This window comes from Rana temporaria, chromosome 6 (genome assembly GCF_905171775.1).
Source record: "Rana temporaria chromosome 6, aRanTem1.1, whole genome shotgun sequence".
In the NCBI taxonomy this organism is placed as follows: domain Eukaryota; kingdom Metazoa; phylum Chordata; class Amphibia; order Anura; family Ranidae; genus Rana; species Rana temporaria.
This window is the reverse complement of record NC_053494.1, coordinates 173,382,458-173,398,336: the sequence shown is the minus strand read 5'-3', so window position 1 is coordinate 173,398,336 and position 15,879 is coordinate 173,382,458.

The following is a 15,879-nucleotide window of genomic DNA, read 5'->3' as shown; positions in this document are numbered from 1 at the left end:
CTGAGTCCGGCCGTCGTATCTATGCGCCTGAGGCCCCATACACACGATAGAATCCATCCGCAGATAAATCCCAGCAAATGGGTTTCTGCGGATAGATTCTATGGTGTGTACACGCCAGCGGATCTGTTTCCGCGGAGAAATCTCCTCTGGGATGGATTCCAGCAGATCGGATATTTGCTGACATGCACAACAAATCCATCTGCTGGAATCCATTCCAACGGATGGATCCGCTCGTCTGTACAGACTTACCGGATCCATCCGTCCAAAGGGATTCCCCGCACGCGTCGTAATGATTTGACGCATGCGTGGAATTCCTTATATGACAGCGTCGCGCCGTCGCCGCGTCATAATCGCGGCGACGGCGCGACACGTCATCGCCAGAGAATTTCCGCGCGGATTTCAATGCGATGGTGTGTACACTCCATCGCATCGAAATCTTCGGAAATCTTTGAGAGGATTTATCCGTGGAAACGGTCCGCTGGACCGTATCCGCGGATAAATTCTCTCGTGTGTATGGGGCCTGATTCATCGAATCAGGTTACGCATAGATATGCCTAAGATCCGACAGGTGTAAGTGACTTACACCGTCGGATCTTAGGCTGCAACTCCTGGCCGGCCGCTAGGTGGCGCTTCCATATATTTTACGCGTCGAATATGCAAATAAGCATTTACGCCGATTCAGAAACGAACGACCGCCAGGCGCTTTCTTTTTACGTCGTTTGTGTTCGGCTTTTTCCGGCGGAAAGTTACCCCTGCTATAGGAGGTGTAAGTGCGGTGTATCCTATGTTAAGTATGGCCGTCGCTCCCGCGACGAGTTTTGAATTTTTTACGTTGTTTGCGTAAGTCGTTCGCGAATACGGCCGGACGTAATTTACGTTAACATCGAAACCAATGACGTCCTTGCGACGTCATTTGGAGCAATGCGCGCTGGGAAAATTTGCGGTCGGCGCGGGGACGCGCCTGATTTAAATTCTACACGCCCCCTAGCCGCGGAATTCGAATTCCGCCGGGGGATTTACGATACGCCGCCGCAACTTTAGAGGCAAGTGCTTTCTGAATAAAGCACTTGCATCAAAAACTTGCGGCGGCGTAACGTAAATCAGATAGGTTACGCGGATCTAAAGATCCGCTGACTATCTGAATTGGGCCCAGAGAGTTTTGTTTGCTCACATTTGCAAATATATGCGTAAGTTACAGTGCCCACGTCAAGGGACCTCTGTATACACTGCGATCCTAACTCTATAAATGTCCAGAGCTTCCATAGAAGGAGCATATATAAGAATAGATAGATAAAGGGCAGGTATGCCTTAGAGGGAGTCCACCCCTCCTTAACCACTTCATCCAAAACGACGGACCCATGTGTTTCTCTACAGAATAAAAGTGGTCTCCGCTGCGGATTCGCCGCAAGGTCACTTTTAATCGGTTGCGGGAGAGGTGCCCGTCCTCCTCCCACCACGCTCCAGTAGTCTCTGCCTCTTAACGGATCCGGCTGTAGCAGCAGAGACGATCGTTTCCTTTCCCAGCTGGCTGCCGAGTGAGGGGAAGATGGCCCCCGCTCGGCTCTATAGCATGGGAGGGCGGAAATTACATCAAATGGACATTTTGACCCCAGATCTCATATTTAAGGCTTCATGTAAACGGGACATTGTTCAACCCCTCCTTAACAATTTAAATTGACATCTAAAAATCAGTGTCTAAAAACTGCCGTTTAGATGCCGTTTACATGCTGCGTTTAGCCGCGTTTAGCCGCGCTTGCATCTAGAAGCAGTTGAAAAAAAAAAAATGTTGTTTTTTTTGTTAAAATGAAAAACATCTGTAAACGACACACTGCTCAATACAAGTTGCCGCGTTTAGCCTCTAAACACAGCTTCTGAACGCATTTTTTTGGGTTCAAACTGCCTAGAAATGACTATAAATGACCCTATGTACATGTACTGATAAGATAACATGGATGAAAATTCAGGAGAAGTTGAAAAAAATGCCCAACTGCTCCTAAACGTCCGTTTACCAGCAGCAGTGCTTTTTTTTCTATTATAAAGATGATTACATTCCTTGTAATAGGAATACAAGTGACCCAAATTCGTTACTTATTTTTTTAAAAACAGTGTCAAAATAAAAAATAAAAAGTTAAATAAATAAGATTTTTTTTTAAAGGAACCCGTCCCTGAAGCAAGCACATACCTGAGTAGTGCCTGCATATGAAAACGGTGTTCAAACCACACAAGTGAGGTATCGCCGAGATAGTTAGAGCGAGAGCAATAATTCTAGCCCTAGACCTCCTCTGTAACTCAAAACTGGTAACCTGTGGAAGTTTTTAAACGTCGCCTATGGAGATTTTTAGGGGTAAAAGTTTGTCACCATTCCACGAGCGGGCCCAATTTTGAAGTGTGACATGTTGGGTATCAATTTGCTTGGCGTAATATTATCTTTCACAATATATATAAAAAAAAAATGGGCTAACTTTACTGTTTTCTTATTTTTTCATTCAAAAAAGTGTATTTTTTTTCCCAAAAAAGTGTGTTTGTAAGACCGCTGCACAAATACAGTGTGACAGAAAGACCGCCATTTTATTCTCTAGGGTCTTAGATAAAAAGATATAATGTTTCTCGACGTGAAAAATGGGCATTAAAAATTTAGAACATGCTCTATTTTTTCTCTGCATTTTTCACGTTGTCGTTTTTCACGTCGTGAAAAACAGTCGTGTGTAGGCTTTAATAACGGGGAAAAAAAACGAGCATGCTCAGAAGCAGGTTATGAGAAGGGAACTTTGCATAATCAGCCCAAAGGGTGTCGCCAATCGAATGGAACTTCCCTTTTATAGTGCCGTCGTACGTGTTGTACGCCACCGCGTTTTGCTCGAGCATTTTTTTTTCACGATCGTGTGTATGCAAGGCAGGCTTGACAAGAATCGCGTTAAGAAAAACGTTGTTTTTTCCATGACATTAAAAACGCTCATGTGTACGCGGCATCAGTTTTCATTTTTCAGGTTAAGAACTTTGAACAAGTACAAGAAAAACCTGCTGCTCCTGCCCAGAAATGCTGCTTCGTGTGAGCTGAGCTATAATGTATAACAGGGGTCTCCAAACATTCTAAACAAAGGGCCGGTTTATTGTCCTTCAGACTCTTGGAGGGCCGTACTTTGGCCAGTGGGAGTGGAAAATTTCCTGCCATCAGTGGGAGTAAACATCCGGTATTAGGGGAAGGAATAGTGCCCTATAGAAGGTATCATAGGGAGGAATAGTGCCCCATTAGTGACGCCAGTGGGAAAAATGGTGCTACACTGTCAGTGTCAGTTGGCAGAATAGCGTCTCGTATCAGTGAGGGGAAAATGCCCCAAGGGCCGGATAAAGGCAAGCAAAGGGCCGCATCTGGCCCTGGGACCGCAGTTTGGAGACCATTGATGTATAATATAATATATAATATACCGTATAGACTCGAGTATAAGCTGAGTTTTTCAGCACATTTTTTTTTGCTGAAAATGCCCCACTCAGCTTATACTGGAGTCACCTTTTTGCGCCTGATCTCCCGAAAAAATGTAGCCCCACTCTTCCTCTACAAGTGTGCAAAGTTTGCTGTCTGGGGGACCTACGGCCGGGAGCACCAATTTTTCAAAGCCGGGCACCCCTTCCATAGACTCCCATGTTAAACGGTCATTTCTCCAGTGAATTTGGGGACCCGGTACCGGCCGGTCGTAGGTCCCCTGGACCCGGAACTTGGTACACATGTAGCCCCATTTCTCCTCTACAAGTGTGCAAAGATTGTTGTCTGGGGAGCACTGATTTTTCAAAGCCGGGCAACCCTTCCATAGACTCCCATGTTAAACGTCAGTCTAGTCATGGGCACAGTGAGGCATGGGCACAGTGAGGCATGGGCACAGTGAGGCATGGGCACAGTGAGGCATGGGCACAGTGAGGCATGGGCACAGTGAGGCATCATATGGACACAGTGATGCAAAGTGAGGCACAGTGAGGCATGCAGATGTACACCCTAGGCTTATACTCGAGTCAATACATTTTCCCAGTTTGTAGTGGTAAAATTAGGTGCCTCGGCTTATATTCGGGACAGCTTATACTAGTATATACAGTATGGTACTTTTCTGTAAAGATCACGTTCTATAATTATACTGAGCTATGGCAAAAAGTTTACGGCAAAATGTCAAAAATGTTTTGCAACGTTCAATAAAAATCATTGAAATATAAAATAATGCTACTGTATATTCTGCAATATATATATATACTGCAAAATCATGTTAATAACCGGTCAGAAATTGCCAATCTGACCTCAGCCAAATATAACTTGCATAATAGAGTCCTAAATGCTGATTTAATTGAAAAAATACCTCATAAAAATGTGATTCAGATATAAAATGCAGGCACCTAGAGATGTCAGATCTCACATCTCAAGCAGCTGGTTTTTACAGGCAAACATCCAACAGTGTCAAGTGGTTACTATCAAAACTTGCTGCCAACCTCTGCCTCCTCACATTCCTATTAACTACTTGCCGACCAGCCACCGTCATTCTACGGCGGCAGGTCGGCTCTCCTGGGCGAGAGCTCGTCATACTACGTCGGCTCTCTTTGCGGCCACTAGGGGCGCGTGCGCGCCGCCGGAGGCACGCGCACCCCACGCTCGTCCGTGACTCCCGTGCGGGTGCCCGGCGGGCACGACCGCCGCCGGGCACCCGCGATTGCTCGTTACAGAGCGGGGACCGGGAGCTGTGTGTGTAAACACACAGCTCCCGGTCCTGTCAGGGGGGGAAATGCTGATCCTCTGTTCATACAATGTATGAACAGAAGATCAGTGATTTCCTCTAGTAAGGCCACCCCCCTACAGTTAGAACACACCCAGGGACATACTTAACCCCTTCCCCGCCCCCTAGTGTTAACCCCTTCACTGCCAGTGGCATTTTTATAGTAATCCAATGCATTTTTATAGCACTGATCGCTATAAAAATGCCAATGGTCCCAAAAATGTGTCAAAAGTGTCCGAAGTGTCCGCCATAATGTCGCAGTACCGCAAAAAAAAAATCGCTGATCGCCGCCATTACTAGTAAAAAAAATATATTAATAAAAATGCCATAAAAATACCCCTATTTTGTAAACGCTATAACTTTTGCGCAAACCAATCAATTAACGCTTATTGCGATTTTTTTTTTTACGAAAAATATGTAGAAGAATGTGTATCGGCCTAAACTGAGGAAAAAAAATGTTTAATATATTTTTGGGGGATATTTATTATATCAAAAAGTAAAAAATATAATTTTTTTTCAAAATTGTCGCTCTATTTTTGTTTATAGCGCAAAAAATAAAAACCGCAGAGGTGATCAAATACCACCAAAAGAAAGCTCTATTTGTGGGGAAAAAAAAAACGCCAATTTTGTTTGGGAGCCACGTCGCACGACCGCGCAATTGTCAGTTAAGGCGACGCAGTCCCGAATCGCAAAAAGTGCTCTGGTCTTTGGGCAGCAATATGGTCCGGGGGTTAAGTGGTTAACCTATCACTATATTGGGAAGCTGCTGAATCATTAATGACATCTGCCTCCTGCAGACATGCATACAGCCTCTGACTCCTCTCAGAGGGATTTGGGAATCCACCTGATTCCCAGGACAGACTTCCTGTCTTACTGTTGTTTACGTCGTACGTCGTACGGGAATGGGGCTGGGCGTAGGTTACGTTCACGTTGTTCGCATTGAGCCGTCGTATCTTAAGGAGTATATGCGACGTGGTTCTGAGCATTAGCGCGCATGCGCTGTTCGATCGGCCCTTCATTTACATGGGGTCACGGTTAATTTAAATGTAACACACGCACTACCTGCCTACTTTGAATTAGGCGGGCTTACATCCAACCAAATTACGATACTGCCCTTGCCTCTCAGAGTTACGTTGGCGTAGCGCATATGAGATGCGCTACGCCGGAACAAAGATGCGCCGAGCTACCTGAATCTAGCTCATTGTGTTTTTTTCAAAATTGGCGTTCTTCTTTTGTTTATAGAGCAAAACATGTTAACTGTAGGGGTGATCAAATACCACCAAACAAAAGCTCTATATGTACTGTAGGAAAAAAAGAACGTAAATTTTGTTTGGGTACAGCATTGCACGACCGCGCAATTGTCAGTTAAATGCCCTGATCAGGAAGGGGGTAAATTCTTCCGGGGCTGAAGTGGTTAAATAGCATTTATAGTTTTTCCAATATGTTTTAAATACAATTTAAATAAAATCAGTTTTTAAAAACTGAGGGCCAGATTCACATAGCCCGGGCGCAGCGTAACGTAACCGATTTACGCTACACCGCCGCAAATTTTCTGTCTAAGTACCCGATCCACAAAGCACTTACCTGGAAATTTGCGGCGGTGTATTGTAAATCCGTCCGACACAAGGCGGGCCAATTCAAATGGGGCGGGTACCATTTAAATTAGGCGCGCTCCTGCGCCGGACGTACTGCGCATGCTCCCGACGCAGATTGCCCGACGTGCTTTGCGCGAAATTACGACGCGCCAAAGTTTTGTGAATCGCGACGTGAAAAAAAGACTTGCGCCGGGAAAAAGAAATTTTTTTAAAAAAAATTCAAAAGCGACGCGGGAAAGACGGGTATACTTTTACATGGTGGAGTAATTTTGCACTTTGTAAAAGTAGCCCTATCTTTGCGACGGAAAACTAACACTCGCAGCGACGTAACGACGGGAAAAAGCTTTGTGGATCGCCGTAACTCCTAATTTGCATACCCGACGCTGGTTTACGACGCAAACTCCCCCCCCAGCGGCGGCCGCGGTACTGCATCCTAAGATCCGACAGTGTAAAACTATTACACCTTTCGGATCTTAGGGATATCTATGCGTAACTGATTCTATGAATCAGCCGCATAGTTAGAAACAGGGATACGACGGCGTATCAGGAGAAACGCCGTCGTATCCCTTTTGTGAATCTGGCCCTGAGTGTCTATGTATTGTTAATATTATTTTTAGATATGGAAGCAGACATATGTACAGTATATTCTAGACAAAGTGACATTGTCTGCACATAGGGATCCCCCACCCCTCCCCTTGAGGTATGTATACTTGTAGGCATGACCCCCCAAACCACTGCCCTGCACTGACAGAGCCTTCATTACCTGTTTTGGGTCTGAGCGGCCAATCACAATGCGTGAAAGCGGGGCCCTTGGGGAATAAAGGGGGGCATGACACCCTTGCCCTGTCTAAGTTACGATGCCAGTCGACACCAGAACACAGACAGGTAGTCAGTGGCAGCTCAGGGGTCCCAGTAGGGTTGCCACCTCATCCCTTTAAAAAGGAACACATCTGAATTACACAGGTTCTGTGGCTGATTAAGGTGGTAATTAAACTCACTTGGTGCCTTATCTGCATTAAATTAGCCTGAGAATCTGTGTAATTCAGATGTGTTCCTTTTTAAAGGGATGAGGTGGCAACCCTAGGTCCCAGTCTGTACACAGTTCTATCATATTAGCCCAAAAATAACCTGGGAGTACTATGTCACAGCCTTTCAAGGATTCTCCTATTTATTCTACCATTATACCACACACATACAGTATATAAACACACACACTTCAATGGATGATACACTTAAAATCTGCAACATTTTACATATCAGCTTTTTATACAACAGTAGAGCGCCACCTAGTGTAATATGGCAAATATACAGTCCCTTTCTTGTTTCTATGTTTGGTGAATATGCAGTTGAAGACTCCTGTTTCGAGTTGGTTAACGAAGAAAATAAATAATACAAATAAGTGCACAAAAACAATGTCATTTTATTAAAGCTGAAGTGTACATAGTTACATGATATGTAGATGTAGCACCCTGGAATTTAGGCCGGGTTGCTCCTCAAAAATGGACTTACCAGGAATAACTATCCTGGTTGATTGTTAAAGATCTGTTGATTTCTCCCTAATTTTGACCTTGTTGCACTTTTCTCTTCTACCACTAGGTGGTCAGGTACTTGGTGGTATTGTCCTATTTAAGTCTTGTCTGGGAAATATTAAAGGGGTTGTAAAGGATTTTTCCCCCCCTAAATAGCTTCCTTTACCTTAGTGCAGTCCTCCTTCACTTACCTCATCCTTCCATTTTGCTTTTAAATGTCCTTATTTCTTCTAAGAAATCCTCACTTCCTGTTCTTCTGTCTGTAACTCCACACAGTAATGTGAGGCTTTCTCCCTGGTGTGGAGAAAGCCTCTTGAGGGGGAAGGGGGAGAGCAGGAGTGTCAGGACGCCCACTAACACACAGCTCCTTTCTCTATCTGCAAAGTAGAGCGTGTCCTGACCCTCGCATTACAGTGTGGAGTTACAGACAGAAGAACAGGAAGTGAGGATTTCTCAGAAGAAATAAGGACATTTACAAGCAAAATGGAAGGATGAGGTAAGTGAAGGAGGACTGCACTAAGGTAAAGGAAGCTATTTAGTGGGGGGAAAAAAATTCCTTTACAACTCCTTTAAGCTTCTCCTATAAGCAAATAATTTCCTTGCGCTTAAGAGCACAAATAAAGCTCTCTTGTATAATGCCGGGAAATGCTTGCTGGTTTTGTAACACAGACACAGATGCTGGTATCACGTTGAGCAGCTGCTTTTTTTTATACAGTGAACATGAGCAACAATCAGACATTTGTATTCTTTCAAAGGAACCAATCACAGACATGTACAGTATATATTCAAATAGAATACTAGCAGTGATGTGTGCAAGCGGTCATGTGCAAAAACAAGCGGAATGCTTTGTGTGAGACAAAGGATGTCTCACAGTTTGAACACTACAAAGATGGCTCTGTACATGACTGTGTGCACACCAACTCACTGCTTCCAATGACGCAAACCATACTCTAGCATGGCTCAGTGGGCCATCATTTTCGTATAGTTATGCTATAGTTCCCATGTACGCAGATCTGTTTGCTCAGAGTCATTAAATGCAGTCACCAAGAAGTGGCCAGTCTCTTGGTGATACATACAAACAAACATCCCTTAACCACTTAACCCTTGTACCATATTGCTGCCCAAAGACCAGAGCACTTTTTGCGATTCGGGACTGCGTCGCTTTAACTCACAATTGCGCGGTCGTGCGACGTGGCTCCCAAACAAAATTGGCGTCCTTTTTTTCCCACAAATAGAGATTTATTTTGGTGGTATTTGATCACCTCTGCGGTTTTTATTTTTTGCACTATAAACAAAAATAGAGCGACAATTTTGAAAAAAAAATTATATTTTTTACTTTTTGCTGTAATAAATATCCCCCAAAAATATATCAAAAAACATTTTTTTTCCTCAGTTTAGGCCGATACGTATTCTTCTACATATTTTTTGTAAAAAAAATCGCAATAAGCGTTTATTGATTGGTTTGCGCAAAAGTTATAGCGTTTACAAAATAGGGGGTATTTTTATGGCATTTTTATTAATATTATTTTTTTACTAGTAATGGTGGCGATCAGCGATTTTTTTCGGTACTGCGACATTATGGCGGACACTTTTGACACATTTTTGGGACCATTGGCATTTTTATAGCGATCAGTGCTATAAAAATGCATTGGATTGCTATAAAAATGCCACTGGGAGTGAAGGGGTTAACACTAGGGGGGCGGGGAAGGGGTTAAGTATGTTCCCTGGGTGTGTTCTTACTGTGGGGGGGGGGGGTGGCCTCACTAGGAGAAATAACTGATCCTCTGTTCATACATTGTATGAACAGAGGATCAGCATTCTCCCCCCTGACAGGACCGGGAGCTGTGTGTTTACACACACAGCTCCCGGTCCCCGCTCTGTAACGAGCAATCGCGGGTGCGGGTGACAGTGGCGACAATTAAAGGGCACAGTGGTGACAATTAAAGGGCACAGTGGTGACAATTGGCACAGTGGCAACAATTGATGGGCACAGTGGCTGCGTTTGATGGCATAGCACAGTGGCTGCGTTCGATGGCATGGCACAGTGGTGACAATTGATGGCACAGTGGCTGCATTTGATGGCATGGCACAGTGAATGTGTTTGATGGCATGGCACAGTCGTGACAATTGATGGCACAGTGACTGCGTTTGATGGCATGGCACAGTCTCTGCGCTTGATGGCATGGCACAGTGGTGACAATTGATGGCACAGTGGCTGCATTTTATGGCATGGCATAGTGGTGACAATTGATGGCACAGTGGCTGCGTTTGATGGCATGGCACAATGACTGCGTTTGATGGCATGGCACAGTGTCGACAATTGATGGCACAGTGGCTGTGTTTGATGGCATGTCACAGTGACTGCATTTGATGGCATGGCACAGTGGTGACAATTGATGGCACAGTGGCTGCGTTTGATGGCATGGCACAGTGGCTGCGTTTGATGGCATGGCACAGTGTCGACAATTGATGGCACAGTGGCTGTGTTTGATTGCATGTCACAGTGACTGCATTTGATGGCATGGCACAGTGGTGACAATTGATGGCACAGTGGCTGCGTTTGATGGCATGGAACAGTGGTGACAATTGATGGCACAGTGGTTGTGTTTGATGGCATGGCACAGTGACTGCGTTTGATGGCATGGCACAGTGGTGACAATTGATGGCACAGTGGCTGCATTTGATGGGCACAGTGAGGCTGCAATAATTTTATTTTATTTTTTTCGTTTGCGCCCCTCCAAAAATTTAAGCACCAGCCGCCACTGCTCCTAACAGTTGAGCTTGTAAGCTTGCATGAGCAGGGCCCACATATTCAGCATTGTAATGTATAACAATTATAATAGTAATGCATGTGTTACTTTTTTCCCTCAACTGCACTGTAATGCCCTGTACACACAATCAGTTCGTCTGATGAAAACGGTCTGTTGGATTTTTCCATCAGTTATCCGATGAAGCTGACTGATGATCAGTCGTGCCTACACACCATCAGTTAAAAAACCGACCATGTCAGAACGCGGTGACGTAAAACACAACGACGTGCTGAAAAAAATGAAGTTCAATGCTTCCAAGCATGCGTCGACTTGATTCTGAGCATGCGCGGATTTTTAACTGATGGACGTACCCACAGACGATCGTTTTTTTCTATAGGTTTTTTATCCATCAGATAATTTTAAAACAAGTTCCTAGGTTTTTGACTGATGGATAAAAAACTGATGGGGCCCACACACGATAGGTTAGTCTGATGAAAACAGTCCATCAGACCGTTTTCATCAGACGAACTGATCGTGTGTACACACGAGAGGATTTATCCGCAGATACGGTCCAGCGGACCGTTTCCACGGATAAATCCTCTCAAAGATTTCCGCAGATTTTGATGCGATGGAGTGTACACACCATCGCATTGAAATCCGTGCGGAAATCCTCTGGCGATGACGTGTCGTGCCGTCGCCGCGATTATGACGCGGCGACGGGCGCGACGCTGTCATATAAGGAATTCCACGCATGCGTCAAATCATTACGACGCGTGCGGGGAATCCCTTTGGACGGATGGATCCGGTGAGTCTGTACAGACGAGCGGATCCATCCGTTGGAATGGATTCCAGCAGATGGATTTGTTGTGCATCACAGCAAATATCCGATCTGCTGGAATCCATCCCAGAGGAGATTTCTCCGCGGAAACAGATCCGCTGGCGTGTACACACCATAGGATCTATCCGCAGAAACCCATTTGCTGGGATTTATCTGCGGATGGATTCTATCGTGTGTATGGGGCCTTAGTGTTGAATCACTGAACCAAAGGCTTTAGGTCTGTACATTAGTTTTAGCTGTAAATCACACACACAAACACAATCTACAATGTTTTTTACAACATATTTAAGATTACCGGCTGACTGTTCTCAAAGTCAGTTCCAATTTTGTTCCATAATTGCTTCTTCTGTGTTTTCCTAGAAACCTAAATGCCACCAGCCCACACACTTCTCAATATCTCTAACTATCTGAAAACAAAAGCACATGACATGGTGGTGTGTTAGCTGCATCCTGAACCTTATGCCGCATACACACCATCACTTTATGTGATGAAAAAAAACGACATTTTCTGTGAAGTAAAAAACGACGTTTTTGAAACTTCAATTTTCAAAGACGAAGTTGCCTACACACCATCGTTTTTCTCACAATGTTCTAGCAAAGCGAGGTTACGTTCCACCACGTGTGGAGAAAGCCTCTTGAGGGGGCGAGCAGGAGAGTCAGGACGCCCACTAACACACAGCTCCTTTCTCTATCTGCAAAGTAGAGCTTGTCCTGACTTGCCTGCTCACCCCCTCCCCCCTCAAGAGGCTTTCTCCACACCAGGGAGAAAGCCTCGCATTACTGTGTGGAGTTACAGACAAAAGAACAGGAAGTGAGGATTTCTCAGAAGAAATAAGGACATTTAAAAGCAAAATTGAAGGATGAGGTAAGTGAAGGAGGACTGCACTAAGGTAAAGGAAGCTGTTTAGGGGAAAACAATTACCTTTACAACCCTTTAAAGTCCTCACCAGGCCTGCCTAAGTGACCACTAAGAGTGCTTTCATTGGACAGAATGATGGCGGTTGGTGGAGATTATCCATGCAAAAAAAAGTTTTGGTAATTGGTATCGGCAAGTACTTAAAAAGTAAAAAGTATCGGTTCTTGTACTCGGTCTTAAAAAAGTGGTATCGGTGCAACCCTGGTAAGTATATATGTATATAGTGATAAGAGGAAAATAATAAAGATAAGATAGATAAGTGAGTATGTAGAGTTCTGCAGGTAAGTATGTTGGTAAGTATGTATGTATATAGATATATTAATAAGATAGTTTAACAAAAATAAAATAATTAAAGATAAAATAGATAAGTGAGTTTTAGAGTTTTGCAGGTAAGTGCGTTGGTAAGTATGTATGTATATAGATATACTGATAAGATAGTTAAAAAAAAAATTAAAGATAAGATAGATAAGTAAGTGTATAGAGTTTTGCAGGTAAGTATGTATGTATGTACATATATATGTATATAGATGATTTACTGATAAGATAGTTAAAACAATTACAGTATATAAAGATAAGATTGGTAAGTGTGTAGAGTTTTGCAGGTAAGTATATTGGTAAGTATGTATGTACTGTATATAGATACAGGGCCAGATCCACAGACGAAGTACGCCGGCGTATCTACTGATACGCCGGCGTACCTACTGATACGCCGGCGTACTTTCAAATTTCCCGCGTCGTATCGTTGTTTTGAATCCTCAAACCAAGATACGATGGCTTCTGGGTTAGATCCGACAGGTGTACGGCTTCGTACGCCTTCGGATCTAAGATGCAATACTTCGGCGTCCGCTGGGTGGCGTTTTCCGCGTCGGGTATGCAAATTAGCGATTTACGACGATCCACGAACGTACGCGCAGCCGTCGCATTTTCTAACGTCTTCTGTAGTCGGCTTTTTCCGGCGTATAGTTAAAGCTGGTATTTTGCGGCGTATAGATAGAATTGCCATGTTAAGTATGGCCGTCGTTCCCGCGTCGAAATTTAAAATTTTTTTTTTTTTGCGTAAGTCGGCCGTGAATAGGGATGGACGTAACTCACGTCTAAGTTAAAAAAATGACGTCCTAGCGACGTCATTTAGCGCAATGCACGGCGGGAAATTTCGGGACGACGCATGCGCAGTTCATTCGGCGCGGGGACGCGCTTCATTTAAATGAAACCCGCCCCCAACCCGCCCAATTTCAAATCCGCCGCCAGAAATACACTACGCCGCCGTAACTTACGGCGCAAACTCGCTGAGGATTCGAATATACGCCAGGTAAGGTACGGCGGCGTAGTGTATCTCTGATACGCTGCGCCGATCTAAATGTATGTGGATCTGGCCCACACTGTTTTACCATCTAGAAATAAAGGAGTGTGCTTAAGGGTATAAGGGGAGGTTGGAGGCTGGACATTAACTAACAAAAAAAAAAAAAATTAGTAGTCAGCTAATGCAGAGGCCCTGGACAGGGATTAAGGTCAGGGGGAATCAGCCTACACTCAGAGTCAGCCATATTCATCTATCTCATCTCTCTAATTTCTAAAGGTGCTATAATGGCAGGGCAATACAAACCCCCCCCCCCCCCAAAATGACCCAATACACCCCAAGGAATTTTGCTGAGAGGCTTGTTGAGCAATTGAATATTATAATTTTTTTAACAAGTGATTGAAAAATTACAAACATTTTTTTTTTTTACAAGGTTGTCATTGAAATTATATTTTGCCTAAAACATACCATGGGCATATGTGAAATTACACCCCAAAATACATTCTGCTGCTTCTCCTGAGTACAGGGATACTACATGTGTGGGACTTTTTGGGAGTCTAGCCGTGTACGGGACCCCGAAAACCAATCACCCCCTTCAGGCGTTCTAAAATTGTGATTTTACTCCTCACTACCTATCACAGTTTCGGAGGCCATGAAATGTCAAGATAGCACAACCCCCCCCCCCCCCACTTTCCATAATTGGGTCATTGGGGGGGGGGCGCAAGGTGCTCCGACTTAGAAAAAGATTCCTGTACGACTTTGGGGGCGACTCGGGGAGACTTGCATTGACTTCAATACAGAAGTCATTTTGCAAGTTGCCTCTCAAGTCGTCTTGAGATCGCCTTGCCGAGTCGTCCCCAAAGTCGCGCCGCCTGTGTGTGAACTCTAATTTTTTTTACAAATGAACTATTTCATTTCAAGAGCAAGTCAAGAAGTGACTGCATCAGAATTTGAGAAGAAGTTTAATATCTTTAAAGGAGAAGTACCGCCAAAAGACGGTTTTGTCTAATCTTCTGCTGTGCATCACAGAAGTGCAGTTCGTTCTGCACTCTGGTGATCCATTTTCAGCCGACAGCGTGCGGAGGAAATCTATTTCCTAAATGGGAGTGTCAGTGCTGCAGTGCCTGCTTCCCTTTAGAAGTAATTCATCCTTAGGGACCATCTCACTGAACATATAATTTCTATTGCAGGGATGTCCAAAATCACACAAGCAGGACATGACATTTCTGTGGAAGTTGTTTACACCAACTTTGTACAGAACACCTCCAGGTTGCCCTATTGCACTGAATTTTACAGAAAATGATAGCAGATGCATGACTGGGGTATAACTGATGTCCAGTCTGCCCACCTGAAAACCATAACCCAACCTTTTCCTTGACTTACCTAGATAAATAAGTACACTACACCATCTGGATTAAATGGCCGCCCGGCCCCATTATTAACATATAACAAATTACTATACAAATAACTAAATTTTAACTATATATATATATATATATATATATATATATATATATATATATATATATATATATATATATATATATACAGGGAGTGCAGAATTATTAGGCAAGTTGTATTTTTGAGGATTAATTTTATTATTGAACAACAACCATGTTCTCAATGAACCCAAAAAACTCATTAATATCAAAGCTGAATATTTTTGGAAGTAGTTTTTAGTTTGTTTTTAGTTTTAGCTATTTTAGGGGGATATCTGTGTGTGCAGGTGACTATTACTGTGCATAATTATTAGGCAACTTAACAAAAAAAAATATATACCCATTTCAATTATTTATTTTTACCAGTGAAACCAATATAACATCTCAACATTCACAAATATACATTTCTGACATTCAAAAACAAAACAAAAACAAATCAGTGACCAATATAGCCACCTTTCTTTGCAAGGACACTCAAAAGCCTGACATCCATGGATTCTGTCAGTGTTTTGATCTGTTCACCATCAACATTGCGTGCAGCAGCAACCACAGCCTCCCAGACACTGTTCAGAGAGGTGTACTGTTTTCCCTCCTTGTAAATCTCACATTTGATGATGGACCACAGGTTCTCAATGGGGTTCAGATCAGGTGAACAAGGAGGCCATGTCATTAGTTTTTCTTCTTTTATACCCTTTCTTGCCAGCCACGCTGTGGAGTACTTGGACGCGTGTGCTGGAGCATTGTCCTGCATGAAAATCATGTTT